We start from the raw sequence: 20,079 nt of genomic DNA, 5'->3' as shown, positions 1-20,079 counted from the left end.
ATGCACCTGGCCATGGAACAGCTGAGCAGCCAATTGTCCCATTACTTTTGGTCCCTTAAAAAGTGGGAAGCACATATACAAACTGTTGTAATTCCTAAACCATTCACCTGATTTGGATGTAAATACCCTCAAATTAAAACTGAAAGTTTTATTTCAAATCCATTGTGGTGGTGTATAGAACCAAAAAGATTAGAATTGTGTTGATGTCCCAATATTTATGGACCTGACTGTACATCCTGTATAATAATAAGATAATAAGCACATGAACGGGTTGTCTGGCTTTAGGAAAATATATTGTTTTACTGAATAGCTCTAAAAAAAAATATGTATATCAGAGTCTACTTGAAGACCCCCAGCTCTATTGCTTATAATGTGTATCCAGGCTGCTATTAATGACTGTTATCAACTTTCCATATGTAATGCTGTTTCGTAGTCAGCTGAACCTGCAGGATAACATCTGTCATGGGCCAAAAGTATTTTTTTTCAATGTTTTTAGACAAGCCAGTCATGAAGACAGTTTTAAATGGAGAAGAATTCAAGTGTCTGTTACTCAAAAAAAAAAAAAGATCATGTTCCTTTAAAGCATGTTATACAGCATAGTGCTTATGCTGTGTCATTTGGCCACCTGAAATACCTGGCTTATCCTGTCCTCCCCTCTGTAAACTGACAACAGTTTATCATGGCTGCTTAAGCTCTGACACCGTGGTCAGTTTATGTGCCTCCGTCATCTGCAGCTCTCCTCTCTGCTCTCCCCCATCTTCTCCCCTCTCCCCTCCCTAACTGTCAGCTTCTAACAGTGTCGACTGCCTGTCCCTTCCCCTCCTGCTGTTTAAAAAGCTTTTAATACTTTATATAATCCCTTGCATCTCCTACTCCTGTGTGCCTCAGTCTCTGTGCTTTATAAAAAAAATAAAAAATTACGTCTATACCTCACACTGTCTATATGGCAGTGACTTAAAGAGGAAGTAAACCCTGGTGGGTTTTAATTCCTCTTTATTTCCCTGCAAAGGTAAAGCATAATGGGCTACTATGCATCACTTAACTGAAACCGAAGCCCGTGATGTCTCTGTTGTCCCCACTAGCCGGAAGCGTCCATCTTCGCCCCTCTTCCTTCGGGGGTCGCAAACTCCAGCTCTGTCTGGCCGGAGTCGCATGACGTTGCTTGCGCGCGGGAGTCGCCAGTCACGGCACGACCTCTATTAGAAATGGCACAATGTGCCCTTTCAAAAGGGTGCATGTGCTGATGACATTGGCGCATGTGCCGTAGTCATTGGCGCTCGGCTTTTTAGTAAATATCTCCTAAACCGTGGAGGTTTAGGAGATATTTCAAGCACATACAGGTAAGCCTTAATATAGGCTCGCCTGTAGGTAAAAGTGGTTGTACAGGGTGTACAACCACTTTAACAACCACTTTAAACCTAGCTCATTGCACGCAAATATTTATTTTCATAGTTTGAGATAACCGAGTGAATGTTTCTATCAACCAGAAACTGAATAAAATGCAGGGATTTTTATGCCTTTTGTGATGCGGTTTTCACAATAAGCATGTGATGTGCATTTATTTGTGTGGTGGCGATTTCACATCTTTGTTTCTGATTCTAGTTTTGGCATAGAACCATCTGTGAAATTTACTTTGAGCACCTATTGTTATAAGAAAAAGTACTGTGAGGAGTTCAGCTTATACTTGGATCCTATAGGTAATCACTGCTGACCGCAGAAGCACTGCAGAAATACAGTAATCCACATATGAAATCCTGCACTCATTAACTTAACTGGAGAGACTTCCTGGATTTTCAATATGTGGCATGAATCTGCTAGCAGTGGTTAAAAGTAAAAAAAAAAAATATATATATATATATATTACTTGCAGAGGAGCAAACCATCGCAAAGGTCTAGAGAACCTCCCACCTTAGTGTCACAAAAACCAAAAATAGGGTTACCAGAGCCATGATCCACACCAAGGTGGAAGCCACCCTCCTTGATAGAATCAAAAAAATATGAACGCTTATGGAAACCATGGGAGGACCAATATCTACCTTCTGGCTTTGATGAAACATTGCTGTCACCCTGAGCCCCCAGTGTTTTTTTTTGTTTTAAAGTAAGAGACCCTTAATCAAAAATCCACAATCTCCTCTCCTGCTTCACTCCCCCGGGACCTATGTTTTTTTCCCTTCACCTCCCCCTTAATCCTTCTGTTACCGGATTCTCCTCATAACCCCTGCTTTTCCGGTCCCCTTTTCATTCCTCTCCTCTCTTTGCTCATTTAGCCCGTTACTTACGGACTACCCTATAATGGGGCAGCCCGTCTGGATGATAAAAAAAAAAAAAAAAAAAAAAAAAAAAGGACGACAGATGCGCCCAACGGCTCTCACAAACTACATTATTCACTAGGTCTAGAGTAGCCGATCAGGCTCCCACAAACGGTCAAGTCCAATACCGCTACTAGTGCTCCCCATATGTTAACTGCCATTTCTAGACCGTTAGCCAAACACAAGGGTATCACTATGCAGGATGTTATGAGGGGTGGTTCCTCCCCCTCTTCCCCCTTCCATGACCTGGTTACTCAGCTAGAGTTAACTACAACTTCCTTTACAGTGTTGAATTACAATCTCTACAGGTTTACCACTTTTGCATTTGTTGCATTCCTTACCATATTGTTGTGGCCTGCGTCCCTACAAAGTTGGTGCGCTGTTGTGCACAAGGTTTTTCACCCCACCCCTTAGTAACTTTTACAGAATAACCCCTGTGTTCAAATATTACTTTTTTATGCCAATAAAATATTTGAGCAAGAAAAAGGAGGCGTGGTCTGGCGGCAGACTGAGATGGCTGCTTAAGTGAAGAGTTCCTGTACCCCGAGGATTAATATCAGCTATCTGGGAGACAACCAGCCCTTAATCTGCAAGCAGACAATAGGGAAAGGCGACAGAAGCTCCTCTGCCTCTCACCTCCACCAAGAATCCAGCATGCAGCTCAGCGGGAACATACCAGCGATGTTCCGATCACAGCAGGAAGACAGCCATGTGGCTTCCAGCAGGGTTCCACCATCTGCTCCATGCGGCGAAACAAGCTCTCCACGGCCAAGGGAAGGTAACACTCCTAGCCCTTCCCTGCATACCTGAACCTGTCAGACCTACAGGCTGTAGCGGACAATATAAAAGAAACCCTAACTACTGCTATCACAGACCTCCATACAGACATACAAGCTGTAGCCACGAGGTTAAGCTCGGTGGAACAAAAGACCACCCACCATGCTGACGCCAAACGCCAGATACAACGATCCTCAGACAATCAGCTTGCACACATTATATTAATGCATTGCCATCTAGAGGACCTTGATAACAGAGGATGACGTCATAACATAAGAGTGAGAGGAGTCCCTGAAAACATAGACCATCCAAACCTACGACACTCTGTCACCTCCATCTTTAATGACCTCCTGGGAAGATTAGTGGACTCTCCCATAGAAATAGAGCAAATCCACAGAGCTCTCCGCCCGAGGGGATGTGATGCAGATCCCCCCGAGGGATGTGATCTGCTACTTGGTCAATTTCCCTCTAAAAGAAGCCATCCTGAGGAAAGCCTGTTAAAGAAATCGAGTGCTCTTTAATGGAACTGAAATAAAACTATTTCAAGATTTATCAAATATTACCTCACAACATTGGAAAGCACTACGCCCTCTCCTCGACCAGCTACACACTGCAGGTATACCCTATCGCTGGAAATTCCCATTGTGCCTGTCAGCTACTTGGAGGAAAAATACAGCATTCCACGCACTTCAGACGTCTTACAATCCTTCTGCGACTCCTTGGGTATCCCACTTATAGAGGCTCCAGAATGGTACACCTCCTTCTCGCTCTCAGAAAACTGGACCAAAGTTTCCTGCAACTGCACTCACCATGCACAGAGACAGGGAGGCAGACGCCGACGATCTCAACCTTCCATCCCGCCAAGACAACATAACACTAGAGATGATGCAAATTGGACCCCTGGAATCTCCCCACTGAGACGCTGTGACCGCATGGAATCTTGAATGATCAATGCTCAAAATCAATGCTGCATGATCAACCCACCTCAACATGATATTAAGGGTTGTGAACACCCTGTTGGTTCTAACCTTTCTTTGTTGTTCATTCCAGCTATTTTTGATTTTTCACTGTTCATTTTCTCTCTAGCTATAACAACAAAAAGGAATGGATAGTTTCCCGTTCCAGAACGTATGTTCAGTTTAAATGGTAGTTAATAGGTTTTGGGATAAAGACGCATCCTTCCTCCAACCATAATAAGTAAACTTCCTTATCTTGGGGTAATAAGGATTTCACCCTCTAATTAATTCCATAATGCTCCTCGCAGTTGAGAAGGAGATCACAATCGACTGAGTATACTCTCATAATAATACACAATATACTGTAATATGCTTTAACTATTCAACAGGGTTTTTTTTTTTTTTTGCTCTGTTTTGTTTTTTCTTGCTTTTTATTTAACAGCTACCACTCAACAATAACTCAGAGAAAGAAAAAAAGAGAAAAAAAAAAAAAGGAAAAAATAAAGAAGAGGCCACTTGTGCCTCAATTATATGAGAACCCACCTGCAGGATGCAAAACATCGATATGTACAGTGGGGACGGAAAGTATTCAGACTCCCTTAAATTTTTCACTCTTTATTATATTGCAGCCATTTGCTAAAATCATTTAAGTTCATTTTTTTCCTCATTACTGTACACACAGCACCCCGTATTGACAGAAAAACACAGAATTGTTGACATTTTTGCAGATTTATTAAAAAAGAAAAACTGAAATATCACATGGTTTTAAGTATTCAGACCCTTTGCTGTGACAATCATATTTAACTCAGGTTCTGTCCATTTCTTCTGATCATCCTTGAGATGGTTCTACACCTTCATTTGAGTCCAGCTGTGTTTGATTATACTGATTGGACTTGATTAGGAAAGCCACACACCTGTCTATATAAGACCTTACAGCTCACAGTGTCATGAGGTCAAAGGAACTGTCTGAAGAGCTCAGAGACAGAATTGTGGCAAGGCACAGATCTGGCCAAGGTTACAAAAAAATTTCTGCTGCACTTAAGGTTCCTAAGAGCACAGTGGCCTCCATAATCCTTAAATGGAAGACGTTTGGGACGACCAGAACCCTTCCTAGAGCTGGCCGTCCAGCCAAACTGTGCTATCGGGGGAGAAGAGCCTTGGTGAGAGAGATAAAGAAGAACCCAAAGATCACTGTGACTGAGCTACAGAGATGCAGCCCTCCACAAGTCTGGGCTGGTGGGGGAGAGTGGCTTAAAGCTCTTGTGGAGGCGGTGTTTCCTGAGAAGGGAGGAGGTCTCTCAAAGATAGCTGTCCTGAGAGACGAAAGGGTGAAATTGTGTTATATTTTGTATGTTTGCCTATGTATTGCACAATGCACTAATAATGTTTTCATTACATGTTTGCATTCTTTCGAGTCCGGATTAGAATTAGCCTGCTTATGTGATGCCCCTTGTTACCATAAAAGTACAATTGGAATATTAATGCGATACCTACGTAATCATGTGTTTAAAAAAAAACTTCAATTGTGTCCTGGACTCTCTTGGTCCATCGAAAAACCAGCAGTGGAAATGACATAGCCCAGGAATTTAACCTGTTCACGATGGGACTCGCACTTCTCCAGTTTACAATAGAGATTGTTTTCTCTTAGTTTCTGAAGCACACGACAGACATCTGTGTGGTGGTTCTCCTGGGACTTTGAAAATATGAGGATATCATAGAGATAAACCACCACACGTAACTGCAACAAATCTCGGAGGACATCGTTAATAAATTCCTGGAAAACAGCTGGGGCGTTACAAAGGCCAAAAGGCATTATGAGGTACTCATGATGGCTTGTTCTGGTATTAAAACGCAGTTTTCCACTTGACGCCCTCCTTGATCCGCACGAGATCGTATGCCCCTCTCAAATCAAGCTTTGTGAAAACCGTTGCTCCCTTGAGGTGGTCAAATAACTCTGTAATCAACGGAATCAGGTAGGCATTCTTAATCGTGAAATGATTGAGACCCCTATAATCAATACAAGGTCTCAGTTCACCGCTCTTCTTCTTCACAAAGAAGAAACCAGCACCAGCAGGAGATGAAACCTCAAGGAAGTGTGTCTGCAACATACTCCTCCATGGCCTTATCCTCCAAGATCGACAAAGGGTAAACCCGGCCACGAGGGGGTATGGCACCAGGTTGAAGGTCAATTGCACAATCATAAGGCTGGTGTGGAGCCAAACTACCGGCTTGACCTTTGTCAAAGACTTCGCTAAAATTGGGGTACTCCTCCGGCAGGGAGGAGAGTGAAGAGATGCACAGGACCTTGGCTACCTTCTGGAAGCATGTCTCACTGCATTGTGGTGACCTGGAGAGAACCTCAGCACAGAGCCAATCAAAAGAGGGGTTGTGCCTCTGTAACCAAGGATAACCAATAACCAGCGGAAACCTAGGTGACAAAATAACTTGGAATTGGATTATCGCATAGTGAAAAGCCCCTACGGCCATGGACAACGGAACAGTCTCATGAGTCACATGGGCAGGCTGTAGAGGTCTCCCATCAAGAGCCTCAATGGCAAGTGGAGTGTCACGCAGCTGCAGCGGAATCAAGTGCTGCGATAAAAAGGCAGCATCAATGAACAAGCCTGCAGCCCCAGAGTCGATTAGAGCCTGTATCTCGATGGATGACTCAGCCCAAGAAAGGGTGACCAAAACGAGGGGCTTATCCTTCTGGATAACTAGGGACGAAACAACGCCACCTGACAGGACCTCAAGGTTCGGGTATTCCCTGGACGGGTAGGACAAGACTTCAAAAAGTGACCTGCCTGGCCACAATAAAGGCACAATCTCTCCCTCCTCCTAAAGGATCTCTCATCCGCAGAGAGACGCGTTAAGCCCAAGTGCATGGGTTCATTTTCACTGACCGACTCGGTACCAGGAGGCATGGGAGGTGAGGGAGGCACGGGTGGAACTGCAAAGCTCGTAGGCAAACGTACAGGAGGCTTCCGCAAGCACTCCTTAAAAGAGTGTCTTTCTCTGAGTCTGGAGTCAATGAGGATGGCAAACGTGATCAACCTCTCCAGCTCAGTGGGTATATCTCGGGCTGCTATCTCATCCTTGATGGAATCCGAGAGATCATGAGAAAAAGCAGCCACAAGGGCCTCATTGTTCCAAACAACCTCTGCTGCCAGAGTATGGAATTCAATGGCGTAGTCGGCAACAGTGCTCGTACTCTGTTTAATGGACATGAGGCACTTGGCAGCAGAAGCGGAGCATGCGGGAACTCAAATACCCTTTTAAAGGAGGCCATAAAGTCAGGGTAACTCAAGACAACAGGTTTTTGTGTCTCCCATAGGTTTTCCCAGGCCAGGGCTCTCTCAGAAAGCAAAGATATCACAAAACCTACTTTGCTTCTGTCCGTGGGAAACGCCCGGGGCAGCATCTCAAAGTAAATCTCAAGCTGGTTGAGAAACCCTCTGCATTGAACTGGATTGCCCCCAAATTGCTGGGGAAGTGGAGCGGAACCAGACATACCTCTTATAGAGGTAATACTCAAGGCGGGTGCCTGCACAGAGACTGGTACAGCAGCAGGGACGGCCTGCAACTCAGGTTGTACCGGAGCAGCCACAGTGGGAGACTTAAGGTGAGCCGTGTGACTCAGGAGTGTTTGTAACACTATGGCAAACTGATCCATGTGGTGATCTTGCCCATTCAATCTGGAAAAAATATTACCAACAACTGGATTGACTATCTTCTGAATTCATGGCCTTCGCCCACTATCAGTCACCATGAATCAGACCAATACAGAAGTATAGTTAAATCACACTTGTTTAATAATAATAATAATAATAATAATAATAAGGTAAACAGAGTAAGCATAGTCAAAACAAGCCAGAGCTCAGTAACCGGATCGGGTAGTCAGCCAAGCAAATGTCAGAGAGCCAGATATAAACGTAGTAGTAAAGTAGGATCAGGAGCCAGAAGGAACCTCACCCGAGCAAGTCTTCAACAGGAACGCAGGAGAAAGTATCTGCCATGTTGATAAAGGCGAAGGCAGAGATCAAGTGAGCTGGACGACTAAGTAGGCAGGACTGACGAGCAGAATCAACAACAGCTGGGTAACTGTGGAGAGAGATGAGAGCTGGCAATTAGCCGACAGCTGAATGGCCAGCTCAGAGAAGGAAGGGCTGAGCCCAGCCCTGACAATTATACAAGTAACCATTTATTAAATTCAATATAACTTCCTCCTTATCCTCACCCCCACCACACCTAATCCCATAGCCCTGACTATTTGCTACTCTTCCTTCCATCACCCTTCCTTCTATCTCACCTCCCAACCTCGCCCCTTGAAATTTGCCAAAATGACCCAGGTGAACGTTATTATCATATATGCCATTAGATTTGTATGGCATTATTTTTTATGACATTCCCATTATCCAACAAACCAGTCAGGTATGAAAAATTGTTAATGCTACCTTAGTCATTTACTCTGTGATCAAAATGTCTGAAAACTATTACCAATACACACACTGGAAAATGAATGTTTTTTCCTATCCATTATCACCGTACATGGTTTTAAAAACATTTTACTTACTACAGACTGAATCAGAGGTTCAGATGGAGTCCCTCCATGCATGCCTCTACCTTTTCCCTCTCACTCTCCCACAATTACTTACTCACACTTTTATTATTATTATAAAAAAATAGTTTATTGTTATTATTTAATTTTATTATCAATAATCCCCCATTTGAGTATAGGATACACCCATCTCAGACACCGCACCCACAGCTGAGAACAGCAGGGTTCCATATACCCCAGCTGACACCCCCAGTCACACTCGTTTCCCCCTCAAATAGATAGAGTAGCAGGCCTATATCTGTCTCTGGTAATACACGTTTCCCCCCCCCCCACTCCGACTCTTATTTAACTAATCCCATCCCTCCCCATCCCCCTCTTTATATAGTTTTTTTTTTTTTCTCACCCAAACATCACGCCTCGCTCCAAGACCTTGCCAAACCCCAGCCCTCCTGCTGATACCCCCCATCTCGCCTTATAGTAATCTTATAAACTCTGATTAATGAAACAATGCCTCCAAAACAGCTAACCTTGCCTCTCTCGCTGAAACTAATCTCTGATAATGCAAAAGGTTTAAATATTCCAGCGAAAACGCGAAGTTCCTGAGAGAGTTCCATAAAATGAAAGACAATATAGTGTGCATATAAGAAACGCATTTCAAAACAGACACCATTCCCAATCTTAAAAAAAACAAAACTATTCCCATGTCTTTCATGCCACATCACCTTCATCCAAAACAAAAGGATGCTCAAATTTAATCTCTAAAAACACTCCAATGCTGGACTCATTACTCGATCCTGAAGGTCGATATATATTCCTTAATGGAAGACTTGGAGAGCGCCCCACCACAATTGCGAACATATATGCCCCTAACTCTAAACAGGTTTCCTTCTTTAGGCAAATAGGGGATCTTTTATCCTCTTTTGCAAATGGTGTCTTGCTAGTAAGCGGGGACTTCAATGTGCCCTTAAACCCACTCCTGGATTCCCCATCAGGAACCTCAGCACTCCCTTACAGAGCTCTCAAACAAATCAAACTCCAGCTCCACGGCCTTATGTGAACACTAAAACCCCAAGAAAAAAAAGACTATACCTACTTCTCACCACATCACCAGAAATATTTCAGAAGTGATTACATCTTTATATCCCAAACAGACCTCCCATTCCTACATCAAGCCACAATAGAACCCATGATCCTATCAGATCACCACCCAATCACGGTTTCTCCACAATTGCCCGATCAGGAGACAAAACCAAAAATTGGGAGACTCAATACATCTCTCCTAAAAGATCCAATAGAAATTATAAAAAATACAATGACAGCATCAAAGAATACTTAAAAAAAAATAAAAAAAATAAGTTGGATACTTCGCCCACCACCCAATGGGAAGCACATAAGTGTGTGCTCCGTGAAAAATTCCTAGCAGCATTATCCAAGATTAAAAAAAAAAAAAACACCAAGCAAAAATTGCCGCTTTCACAGCCCAAATGTGTTCCCTAGAAAAAACAAACAAACTAGAGCACAATCCACATACCAGGATATGACTTAGATGAGAAAACTCCTAGAAGAACTTGATAAAAAATGAGAAGACAATACCTACTTCGTAACAAAATATATTATGAATTTATTAACAAATGAGGGAAACTCCTAGCTAAAGGCAGTCCAGGCAAAAAAAGCAAACACTACTCCACTCCTCCAATGAAGCGATAACAAAGCAGTTTGAAGCATATTATAAATCTCTCTACAATATCCCAGTAACCTCCAATAACTTCCAAGAATCTAGCAACTGTACACAAATCATTTCAGACTTTGAGGAAATATCCCCCCCCCCCTCAAACTTAAAGGAGACTCAGCCAGTGAACTAAAACTACCCCTAACAGAAGCAGAGTTTGACAGAGTTCTTAAAAATATGAAACTGGGCAAAGCCCCAGGTTCAGATGGCTTTCCTCTCCAATACTACAAACTCTTTAGTGAAACGCTTAAACCATACTTCTTGTCGGCTTTTTGCTCTCTTCAAAACACGCTGCCCCCATCTCCCCAACTATTGAAAACCCACAACAGTAATATCTAAGGAAGGGAAGGACGAATCCCAGGTTTCAAACTATAGGCCAATTCCACTCATAAACGTAGATGTAAAAATCTATGCAAAAATCCTAGCAAACAGAATACCTCTACTCCCATCCTTTATTTTCCTTGACCAGGTGGGCTTCATCCCTGGAAGAGAGGGTCGCAATAGCACAATAAAAGCTTTAAATATCCATCATTGGCTAACATCACAATCCAAACAAGGTTTCTTCCTATCCCTTAACGCATTGAAGGCATTCGACAGAGTGGCCTGGGACTTCATGGAAGCAGTGCTAGTTGCCATGGGTTTCTTACCCAACATGTGTGCTTACATTAAAGCTTTATACACAGTCCTAATGGCAAAAATATGAGTCAATCATTGGGGGTCCACGCGACGGCCTTCACTAAAAGAATGGGCTCTAAGTGTTGATCGCATAGCAACGATGGAGGAACTGATCTTCACTTCGCAAGATAGAATCTCGAGCTTCTCAGCGATCTGGGAGGCATGGATTACGTACAAAATTTCCCAGTCATATCAGGAATTATTGCAAAAAAAATGTAACCTATTAACATAACGCAAATTAATCATAGATGGTCACCCCGGAGATCCGGGAGACCCAGTGAGCATGGCATGTGGATAGTAGATGAGACCCCCTCTTCATTATACCTCCCTCACCCCCCGTTGGATAGCAACATGGTCTAGTGTCATATTTATTATCCAGAGTTTGAATTGGATCTGTCATAAATCCGTTACATATCTGTTTCCTATTCCCAAAGATCACCCAGGCTAATCTTTGCAATTCCATGGTTTTAAAGGGGTTTCTTTCTGGTGGATACAACCAAGCATTTGCTTTCCTGGGGGCGGTCTGGAATGTCGTTTCTCAGCTCTTGGCTCTGGACCATCTATTGCTATAACGCAAATTTGAAAGGGGCCATGGCTGACAGGATGATTGATGATGGTGGGCGACAAAGATCAAAGGATCAACAGACACCTAAAGATTGACATGGACAATGCCAAAGTACAGCAGGACAGACAGTACTGTTGAGAAGGACTGCCCCATAAATACCGTGATTCGACAAAAGTCTAGATCGTATGGCAATGGGGTTGGGTTTGAATGGTGTATGATCGAAGTATAAAAGACTGAGCAAGGAAGAGAAATAGGTCCTTCCCCTTTGGATCATTACTTGGGACTATGCCTCAGTCTTCCAAATATCTTCCAGCTATCTCATAGCTGGAAGAAACAAAGCCTTGCAGAGAGCCTTGTGATAAGTATCCTTGATGTTCTTGTATTTTATGTTCTGATTGTTGGTCTGTGTTTGTAATATCTTTCTCTAGTATTTCATGTTAGCTTCTTATTTCCTTGGGAAATAAATAAGACTTTATTACTTATAAATTGTGTGTTTGGTTTCATAGCTAACCTTATATTATTGTGATATTAACAATAACATGTGCTCAGAGTTTAATAGACCAACTAATTATAGGGACTAGACAAATTAATACACAGATATAATATTAATTATTATATTGATTACTTCATTTGGCACCCCCAGAGAGCTTGTGAATTTTATTTTTACATAGGATCCACAAAAACCTAATGTATTTTTTTTTTTGTCCTGAGTCCCTGTAAGCATAAATTCTCAAATACACCCAGAACTGAAAATGGTCTCTAGTGTGGACAAATGTGCCTTGTGTCTTGTAGGCTGCAGAACTACAAGTCACTGTTAGGTTTAAATTGCTTTGTATCAGATTTTTTTGTTTGTTTGTCTTTGCATTGTAAGCAACTCTGGTAAAAACAGGTTAGACGAGCTTCAGTATAGACTAATGCCCCGTACACACGGTCGGACTTTGTTCGGACATTCCGACAACAAAATCCTAGGATTTTTTCCGACGGATGTTGGCTCAAACTTGTCTTGCATACACACGGTCACACAAAGTTGTCGGAAAATCCGATCGTTCTGAACGCGGTGACGTAAAACACGTACGTCGGGACTATAAACGGGGCAGTGGCCAATAGCTTTCATCTCTTTATTTATTCTGAGCATGCGTGGCACTTTGTCCGTCGGATTTGTGTACACACGATCGGAATTTCCGACAACGGATTTTGTCGGAAAATTTTATATCCTGCTCTCAAACTTTGTGTGTCGGAAAATCCAATGGAAAATGTGTGATGGAGCCTACACACGGTCGAAATTTCCGACAACAAGGTCCTATCACACATTTTCCGTCGGAAAATCCCACCGTGTGTACGGGGCATAAGATGCAAATTAGCATATCAATGGATATTCCCCAGAAAGCGTGTGTGGTAATCCTAAAAGCCATATAGAAACTACAGGACAGAAGTGCTCAGGTACAAGGCAGCCGATAATGCCACAGTAAGTGTGGTGAGTCTTTTCTATGGATATGCAAAAGTTTAATGGTTTTGAAGGAAATCAGGTAAAAGTGGTAATGAATGAAGAATATAGAATGTTAGAAGAACGATTTTTTTTTTTTTTCGTGAGTTGTAAGAGCTAACGATAATTGAGTTTGGTTTATTACTCAGTGCAGTGTTGGAACGTTAGTACAAATAGAATTGTGTATGGTGTGGAGTGTATGGTTTTGAAATGGAACTTGTGTATACATATTTTAAAAAGTATGCTTCTGCAAATTATCATTCATGTGCAGATGAACCTCTTAAAAGCCAGTGTAACGTACTATTGTCTCAGTGTCAGCAACATAATAGCAGATTATTGGGTAAACAGCTAAAAAAGAAAGTTAAAAAAGAAAGGTTGGCAAATGAAATTGCAGTGTTGCTCAGAATTAAATTTATATCTTAGCAAATGGAGGGGAAGTGGGAAGCAGAGAGGAGACGTCTCGGGGAGGACATAGAGGAAATCAGTGAAAACCTTCTAAAGATTGCAACAGCCTTCAGTAGTGAGATGGATGAATTGCGGGCTACAGCAGGCAATTTGTCAGAAAGAAGCAGTGAGCTACAAGAACAGCTTCAGAGGTGCAGCATGGACTGTGATACGTAGAGCAAACTTTTAGAGTCATTGCAAATAAAGGTGTCAGAGATGGAAGAGTTGCTTATGTCTTTAGAAAGAAAATTAGCAAAGGCACACTCCCAGATTCTTACTAAAGAGCAATGTATAGTATTGCTCAATGAGCATGAAGGAACATGCCAATTGGCAAATATCTGCACAGTCAATGAGGAGAAGGGCTGTGATGAAACACAGTCTGCTATTGCACCCATAGCTTTGAAGCAGAATAACAGTTTGATTACAATCCAAGAGAGACTTACTTTGTTCCAGATTCTGGGTGAATTTAATGACCTGGAATCACCAGTGAGTCTGTCCAATAAATTTGAGGCTCTAGTCCTTAAATTTAATTTGAGTAATGAGGATGCATCTCTTCTGAAAGCATGGCTACCAGGACCTTTGGCAGGCCAGTTATCTGCACAGGTTAATGATAACTTAGCAGATGCAGAGGTGCGGAGGAAAGAATTGCAGCGTATTGTGGACAGTCATGATAATGGTGTGAGTGATTTACAACAAATGAAATTTAGGAGATGACCCAATATTGTTCTGCAGTTAGTATCTTGCACTGTATACGAAAGTGTTCAACTGTCCTGACTTATTGGAGGATGATACAAGTTTCATATACTCAATGGCCAATAAATGTTATGTAAGCTATCCCACTAGAATAGCTCTGAGGAATGCTAGATCCTACCAAAATTTTGTCAATATCCTGCGAGACTTCTGTGATAGGGAATATGGGTCAAAGGCAGGTGTATCCGTAATAAGCAGAGGTACAGGAAGGCAGAGAGAGTTCAGACGTTCTAAATGGAATAGACATGGACATAGATTTCGTAAAGCCCTTAACATTGCTAGCATGGAGCAGGAAACCCCAAAAATACAGGTATCTGCAACGAAAACCCTCACCCAGGACAGGGACAGCACAGCGCAAAGGCCTGATATGAAAGATAGCAGCCAGGACAGATCACACAGTTCTGAAGAAGAGATAAGAAATGACAGTCCACATCCTAAAAATAGCCAGCAACAAGACTGGATGAACATTCCAATCTTTGTCCCCTGGGCTAATCTACCATTCTGGCTTGTATGTAGTTGGACGCAAATTGCATTGCCATTTTTCCTGAGTAATATGGCAAAGTTTACCAATACTGATTGCTTACTTTAGGAAAATATGGCAATTGTTCCCTAGCTTTGCAATTAATGGGAAAAGGCATGGGGGACTCAAAAAAAAAAAGTCAATTGTCATGATAATTGGTGTGTGCGGGCTCCCTCCTAGCTCCGGCCTCCATGCTGCCCAGCCCCATCCCTAGCAGCTCAACCTAGCCCGCTACCTGTTCGCCTGCTATCTGACTTGGCCCCCAGCCTCTGTATGCACCGCTCCATCCGACGGCTATTGTGACCGGCCAGCCGCATCTTACCTTCGGGTGTGGGGGCGTGTCGCTGCCGTTGCACCGCGTTGCTGTGCATCGGCTTGGTCTCTGCCCTGCATCCCTCGCTCGGGCCGTGCTGCGGGTTCCTCCCCGTCGCAGCCGGACTGGTCGCCTAGCAACGCCTGGGGCTCTCGCGAGAGCTGAGAAAACTTTCTGCGATCTGGACAAAGACTTGGGAGTGATAGCTAAGATGCTCCGCTTCGGTCCCAGCCTCCCTCCCCTTGCTTCAGTCACAGCCACAGCAACAGACGCCAGCTACAGCAAAAGATACCGGGCACATGTGGAGAGAGCGTGCAGCTCTGAAATACTACAGGACAGGTATGAGAGCACTTGGGCTCAGTTTAAAAGCTCTGGGGCTATAGAGGCGGACTGTATGGTATTCTGTTAAAACTATGCCCTGCTACACTTGCTTATGTTATACAGTTACACAGCAGTTGTAAAAAGAGACATTGAAAGAGCAAAGTAAGGAAGAGCAAGGGGAGAGAAGGTAGAGGAGAGCAGAGAAGAACGTAAAGAGGCAAGGAAATCACTGGTTAAAGGGGGGAGGAATAAGAGGAAGAAAAGAAAGGGAAAAAAAAAAAAAAAGAAAAGAAGAAAGTAAAGAGAAGTCCAATTAAGCTCCAGCTGCGGGTCCTAAGGACGTCACGCATATTTTAGAGGGTGGGCTGCAGGGGGGGCGGCAGTGGCAGCATTTGGACACACTAATTAGTAGATAAGGGGCAAACCACTGTTGGAATTCTGCTTTTTTAGCGTCCCCAATGATGACCAGGAAGAAGGGTGAGGAGCTCCAGCAGTTACACGAAAACACAACACAGGCTGCCCGCTCTGTGAAGGAAAATGGGAACCCAGCAGCATCAGCTTCCACGGCGGCGACAGCTGCAGCAAAATTAGAAAAGTATGCGCATACTCCTGCGCATACCCCTGTTAAAGGTAATCAATTGCCTCACGAGAAGACACAGACAGGCCCGTCTGGGGATCGGAAAAGCGTGGGCAAAATGTCAGCAGCTCCAGCTGTACTACCGGCTAGCACTAAAACCACAACAAATAAAAAAAGTTCAGAGCTAGCCCCCCTGGAGAAAGGAACTGTATCAGCCAGTGGGGCTCCACCTGTTCTTAGTATAGCAGTTGAACCAGAACCCACACTAAAGGAAGTACTAGCTGCAGTGAATTCATGTAAGGGGTCCCTGAATGACCTGTGTGACCAACTAGGGGGCCTTAAGGTAGAGCTACGTTCTATGAGCCAGGAACTTCAGAAAGTACTAGAAAGGACTACCCTTATAGAAGAAAGATTGAGTCAACTTGAGGACACAGTGTTTCCAATGCAACCGGAATTTAAGAGTATACAAACACAGTTTGAAATGTATAGAAACAAAATGGACGAAATAGAGAATAGGATGCGCAGATGCAATGTTAGGGTACTGGGTCTCCCTGAAGGAAGTGAAGGCCCCCGCCCTGAGGTATATATGGAAAATCTGCTTAAGGGGCTCTTTGGGTCCGATACTCTTTCACCTTACTTTGCTATCGAGAGGGCGCATCGAATTCCCACCAGGCCTACCGCGTCAGGGGGACGCCCTAGACCAAGGGTCTTCAAACTGTGGCCCTCCAGGTGTTCAGGAACTACAATTCCCATCATGCCTAGTCATGTCTCTGAATGTCAGAGTTTTACAATGCCTCATGGGATGTGTAGTTCTGCAACAGCTGGAGGGCCGTAGTTTGAGGATCCCTGCCCTAGACCAATGATTCTTAAGTTGTTCTGTTACAAGAACAAGGTGGCGCTAATGCAAAAATCTAGAGAGAAAGGAGATATTTTTCATAACGGCAGTAGGATTTCACTGTACCCTGATTTTTCCCCCGGACTTGCAAAAAAAAAAGGGCAGGCTTTGTGGAGGCGAAACGCGCTTTACGGTCTCATAAAGTCCCATATGCTTTGCTATACCCAGCGCGACTGCGTGTAGAAGCTTCGGGGACAGTTCATTTTTTCGATGCAGCTGACAAGGCCTCAGCATGGCTTGAAGACTACAAAAAGAACTTATAAATCTAGGAAATCGGGAGAGATGTGAAAGAGGAAAATGAAAAAGGACAAAATATTGTATTATTAAAAGTTAAATAAGGGATGGGGTTGGGGGACTGAGGGAGGGTTTATAATTTTTTTCAGCATGAGCTGGAGGTGGGGGGGGAGTGTGGGTTGAAGAGTGTGTGAAAGTCTTAAATGTGTGTTGGTACACGATCAAGGTTGTGGGGTGGTTTGTTTTTCTTTTTTCCCTTGTTTTTTTGCTTTAGGGCTCCCCTTAAGGGAGATGTTATAAAAGAAGGGGGGGAGGGGGGCAGGAGGAGGTTGACAGGTGGGTAGGGTTGTTACTAGTTGAGGTATGGAGGTATGGGTTAGACTGGGTCACAATAAAAGCTCCTAGGGCTAGCCGAAATAGGCACGGGTGGGGTAAGGGGAAGACACTGGGTAAAGAGTTAAATATTCCCCATATGGGACTTAAACACATTAGTAAACAGAAGCAGGGGTGGGGGGAGGGCAACAAATTAAATAAGGGTTTGTGTTACTTATACACACATCTGGAAAGAATTGGAGTATCAGGGGTGTGGGGGAGACAAGAGGGGAAGGGTTTTTGCCTTCTCCCTCCGCTCCTCACGCCCCTAAAATATAATTCCAGCACTGATTGTGGACTTGGGAACTACAGAGGAGTCACAACAAATGCTAAGAATTTTGACGTGTTCGGTTGGGGTTTAAAAAGCGGTTTATATTTTATATTGCACAAGATGGTTGTTTTTTTTATTTTTGTGTTAAAAATTTTTTCATTCTCTTTCTGATGCTTAGTGTAGCTGGAATAGGATCGTGGAATGTTAGGGGTTTAGGTGATCCCGATAAGAGAACTGCCGTATTGTCAGAGCTGGAGGCCCAGGGTGTTGATCTGATCTGCCTGCACCTGACAAATTAAACCAGGATACGAATTGGGGGTAGGAAATTTCAGACACAATTCCACTCTGTCTACTCTTCCTACTTGAGAGGAGTGAGTATATTGGTTAAAAAAGGGGTATCGTTTACCTGCAGGGGTGTTCGGATCGACGCGTTGGGCTGCTATATTTTTTTACATTGCCTGTTAGACGGTAGAGAATTTGTTATTGCAAATATATATATCCCTCCTCCAAGTAAGTTGGAAATCCTATACTGCCTGTTGGAATATATGGAGAGCAAGATAGGGATTCCGTTGATCCTGGTTGGCGACTTTAACACAGTCCTCGATAGTCGGCAGGATAGACTCCCATCTGGTACCCGGAAAGTGAGGGCAATAGAGGGCAGGCTTAGGCAGTTTTTAGAGGAAGTGGGGTGGTGCGATCTATGGAGAATCCGCAATCCAAATGTTAGACAATACTCTTGTTACTCAGGGACACACTACACATTATCTCGAATAGATCTAGCCATAGGCAATAAAGAAGCGCACCCCCTAGTACATAAAATAGATTACGGCCCAAGAGGACTATCAGACCATTCGCCCTTAAAACTGGTGACGTGCACCGGTGATAGAAAAATACATAGGCCTTGGTCAGTAAACCCAGTATGGTTGGAGGTAATAGGGAGCATGGAAGAAATTTCTACTAGTCTAAAGGAGTTCATGGTATGTAACTCAGGTACAGCGGCAGGGGGGATGGTCTGGGACGCTCTAAAGGCCTTCCTCAGATGGCTTCTAATTCAGCAAATAGCAAGGGTAAAGCGGAAAACAAGAATGCAGGAAGATCGCATTAGAAATAAGGTTATGGAGCTAGAAAGGCAGTATGTTCTGGGTCCCACTATAGAGCTAGGGGAGCTATGGATTAGGAAACAACAGGAATATAAAGCGGTAATAATGAGAAAAGCTGAAAATAAAAGACTCTTCCAGAGGCAGAGATTCTTTGAGGAGGGGGAAAGAGTGGGCCGAATGCTGGCCGTAGTGGCAAGCACCAACTCCCCGACCTCAACAATCTCTGCGATTAGATCCCCAAATGGGGAAATTGCGACAGATCCTGTGAAAGTCAGGGAGATATTCTTCGATTTCTACAGTTCCCTGTACAAGTCGAAACAACTTACAGTAAGTGGAGAGCTGGATAAACTATTGGAGGGATTTGTATTACCAACCTTAACTACAGTAGATAAAGTTAACTTAGAATCCCCTATAACCCTAGAGGAATTAAGGAGCGCTGTGGCTGCTATGCCCAATCATAAGACCCCAGGCCCAGACGGACTCCCCCTGGAAATAGATAAACATTATGGGGGGATTCTGCTCCCCACTCTCTTGAGGACACTAAAGGAGGCGTTTACAGACGGTGGTCTCCCTGCCTCAATGACAGAGTCTAATATTATACTTATTCAAAAGGAAGGGAAGGACCAACTGGAGGTAGTGTCATATAGACCAATTTCCTTGCTTTGCTCGGACATTAAAATCCTAGCAAAGGTACTAGCAACTAGGCTAAGTAAATGTATTAATAAATTGGTACATCCAGACCAAGCAGGATTTATCCCCCATAGGTCTACTAGTGTCAATATTAGGAGAGCATATCTGAACCTGCAGACCCCAGTTGCAGACAGGGACCCCAGAGCCATTATGTCCCTGGACATTGCTAAACCATTTGATAGCTTGGAGTGGGGCTACCTCTGGGGAATAATGGACAAATTTGGGTTTGGCCCGATTTTTATCAATTGGGTAAAAATCTTGTATAGCCGTCCATCAGCTAAGCTAAAGATTAACAACGAGTATACAGATAGTTTGACATTAGAGAGGGGCACAAGACAGGGGTGCCCATTATCGCCCCTCCTGCTTGCTCTGGCAATGGAGCCGCTGGCGGAGGCTATAAGAAGGGCACCGGGCCTACGGGGTTTTAGGAGGAAGGGTAGCGAAGAAAGAGTCGCACTTTATGCAGATGACGTCTTGGTATTCCTGGGGGATATGGGTCCATCTCTGGAAAAAATGATGCAACTGGTAGAAGGATTTGGG

General features: G+C 43.6%; 1 protein-coding gene and 1 pseudogene across 4 annotated transcripts in view; one reads left to right on the top strand and one right to left on the bottom strand.

The window, feature by feature from the left end:
• MARCHF6 (membrane associated ring-CH-type finger 6) overlaps positions 1 to 20,079 on the bottom strand; it is a 1,314,422-nt gene that overhangs the window by 632,277 nt on the left and 662,066 nt on the right. The window lies entirely within an intron of this gene.
• Positions 13,245 to 16,067, top strand: LOC141144753 (posterior protein-like; annotated as a pseudogene).

Source organism: Aquarana catesbeiana, linkage group LG05 (assembly GCF_042186555.1).
Source record: "Aquarana catesbeiana isolate 2022-GZ linkage group LG05, ASM4218655v1, whole genome shotgun sequence".
In the NCBI taxonomy this organism is placed as follows: Eukaryota; Metazoa; Chordata; class Amphibia; order Anura; family Ranidae; genus Aquarana; species Aquarana catesbeiana.
Note: the sequence above shows the minus strand (reverse complement) of the source record. Positions and strands in the feature narration are given on the sequence as shown.